This window comes from Triticum dicoccoides, chromosome 5B (assembly GCF_002162155.2).
Source record: "Triticum dicoccoides isolate Atlit2015 ecotype Zavitan chromosome 5B, WEW_v2.0, whole genome shotgun sequence".
NCBI classification, from domain to species: domain Eukaryota; kingdom Viridiplantae; phylum Streptophyta; class Magnoliopsida; order Poales; family Poaceae; genus Triticum; species Triticum dicoccoides.
Window position 1 is genome coordinate 446,535,987 of NC_041389.1, and position 3,111 is coordinate 446,539,097.

Sequence of the window (3,111 nt, forward strand, 5' to 3'; positions counted from 1 at the left end):
TGAGGCAGAAGGTTGTCGCCGCTTCTTCGTGCTAGGTGGAGTAAATCGCGGCAGCTACAGTGGCATGTCAAGGCATTTGGCTTGCTCGCCTTCTCAGCGAGATGCTGAATCAGGACACCGCCCCTGCGCTCATCTTCGTCGACAACAAGTCAGTGATTTCCCTCTGCAAGAATCCAGTGCTTCACGATCGCAGCAAGCACATCGATCTCCGCTATCACTTCATACGTGATTGCGTCGAGAAGGGCACGGTGATAGTGGAGTTCATCAAGACAGGTGAGCAGAAGGCGGACATCCTGACAAAAGCTCTTGGTCGCGTTCGGTTCCAGGAACTGCGCGACAAGCTCAGGATCGTCGATGTCAAGCCCCTTCGACAGGTTTGAGGGGGAGATTGTTGATCAAACCTAGTCGCTGCATGTAGACTTTCTTGGATGAAGGCTTTGTAGCATGAAGGATTTATCCGGGCAAAAGGCTAAGGTAGAGAAGTAACTAAGTAGTAGTTGGCCTTCTCTAGTAAAAAGCCTGAGGATGAGAGTAGTAGTAGACTTTACCTAGCTCAAAAAGACTAAACGTGTGTGTGCAAGTACACAGCTTGTGTGTGCTGTGTGCACGTCCAGCCCGGCCTATAAAAGGACCCGGCTCTTTCACTTGTGAATCACTCCATCAAGTGCAATAGAATTGAACCAGTACTACACCACTCTCTCAAGTGTGTCTGTGAGCTAGCTTTAGTACTAGTGCAGTTTAGCTACTAGTTGGAATATAGCAGGGACACTCCAGTTCATCTGTGTGCGTGTATCCAGTTCATCTGTGTGCGTGTATGTATCGTAGCTTGAGCTAGTTGCAGTCTGATCCTCGCATCTTGCTAGTTGGTAGTTTGGGCTAACAAATATCCACTTGAAAGTGTCGATTTTCTGGTCACTTATCAGGACCCTACCAAAAATAATGATTTGGAAGTGATTATTGACACCAACAAAAAGACCAAATGGCATGCTTTAGAAAATCGACACTTTCAAGTGGATATTTACAGATGATAAGAGCTCCACAGCCACGTACAGTCCTTACAAGTAAAAACACTGCTGTCATTTACCTCTGAATATTCATCTTGTACTGAAACCTTTCATTACAGCCCCCCCCCCCCAACTTTTGAATGGAGGTTGCCATAGCAAATGTCATGCCGGAGACAGCCCATCGATGGTGCAAATGGCATGTGCTGAAAAAGTGAAGGAGTGCCTTTGGCCGCTCCTAGGCAAGGGTAGTGAGTTCAAACAGGAGTTAAACAAGTTGGTGCATCACATGATTAGTGAGAGAGAGTTTGAGGATGGTTGGGCGTGTATGCTTGAGAAGCATGGTCTGCAACAAAACACATTTTGCACCCAAATATACAAGGTCCGGAGGAAGTGTTCTAAACCTTATTCCATGGATGTTTTCTCTGCCAGAATGACCAGCATGCAGCAGAGTGAAAAGTGCAAACCATTTGCTCAAACATGAACAAGGAGTGCATGCATCCAAAATTTACACGACCACTATGTTTGAAAAGTTTGGTGAGATACTATATGAGGGGGGGTCATATGTTCTAATTGGAGTTGTGCCTCGTCGTGAATACATAGCCAGGCATGTAAAGAAGGATTCCAGGGACAAGTCTTGTAAAAATGAATTCCTTGTTCAGGTGAATGAGCTTGCTGATGAATTCAAGTGTGAGTGTGGAATGCTTGAGCATTTCGGCATGGTGTGCAGCCATGCACTAAAGGTATCACATTCTTGTTGTTCTGTTATGCGTGTCAAATGAATTATTACCGAACAACACAAGAGAAAAGAGGATACATTTTGAGATTTCATTGTTTTGTTCTCAGGTGATGATCTGGTGGCCGAAAGAGGTTCCAACCAAACACTTGCTAAAACGTTGGACAAGGGATGCAAGAGATATACTCCCACCAGAGTTTCTAGCGCTACCACAAGGACTAGGGTCCTCTCAAATACTCCTTGTTAGAATATAATGTACATGTATACGGTTATGTATATAAAACCGTATATACTATGCGTGTGTTATCTTGTAATCCGGTAGTTAGGTTGCTTGGATCCTCATCTCGTAGATTAGCTAACTTGAGGATCAAGTCCAAACCTAACTACCCAATCTTGTAAACCCTAGCCTATGGCTATATATGACACGTAACGTGTCCCTGCTAGGCATACTCTTCAAGCCATCTTTCATGGTATTCATAGCCTATCTCCTCTAAGCACATCTCTCGTAGCCATGGCCTCCTCAAGCTCCGTTGTCGCCGCGCATGCCCTCATCCCCATAGCCGACCGACTCCACCGCTCCAACTTTCTGGTGTGGCGCGCGCAAGCCCTGGCAGCCATCTGTGGGGCGCAGCTCGTCCCCTACCTCGATCCAGATCGGAAGCAGCCGGAGCAGAAGCTCCGCGACAAGGATGGCAAGCCCACGGACGTGCCCAACCCTGCATACGACATCGACAAGGCTCGAGATCTCAGGTGCTGAGCTTCATCTTCAACTCCATCTCAGCTCCTGTCATGGTTTAGGTTGCACATTGCGACACGGCGGCCGAAGCATGGGTCGCCATCAGGGAGATCTTTATCTCCCAAACTCAGGCACACATCGTCAACACCAGAATCGCCCTCTCCACCACCAAGAAGGGAAACTCGACGATGTCCGAGTACATCGGACGCATGAAGGCGCTCGGTGATGAGATGGCATCGGTGGGCAAGCCTCTCACCGACGACGACATGGTGTCCTACATCCTGGCGAGACTCGACTACGACTACGTGTCCTTCGTCTCCACGATCTGCGCTCACACTCAACAAATCAAGGTGAGCAAGCTTTACTCGCAGCTGATCAGCTTTGAAAGCAGGCTGGCCATGTTTGAAGGCGGAGGGCAGTCCTCCCACTCCTCTGCCAACACCGTGTCTCGCGGTGGATCCAGCCGTAGCGGTGGCTGCGGTGGCAACGGTGGCCGCAATGGAGGCGGCCGTGGCAACGGTGGCCGCAATGGAGGCGGCCGTGGCAACGGCGGCTGCGGTCGTGGTCGCGGCGGCAGCCGCGGCAATGGAGGAGGCCGCAACAATCTGCCTGAGGTCTTCTGCCAGATCTGCACCAAG

At 49.3% G+C, this 3,111-nt stretch overlaps 1 pseudogene; it reads left to right on the forward strand.

Moving 5' to 3' along the window:
* The first annotated feature begins 2,721 nt into the window (after positions 1-2,721).
* LOC119313381 lies at positions 2,722-2,860 on the forward strand (annotated as a pseudogene).
* Positions 2,861-3,111: the final 251 nt, after the last annotated feature.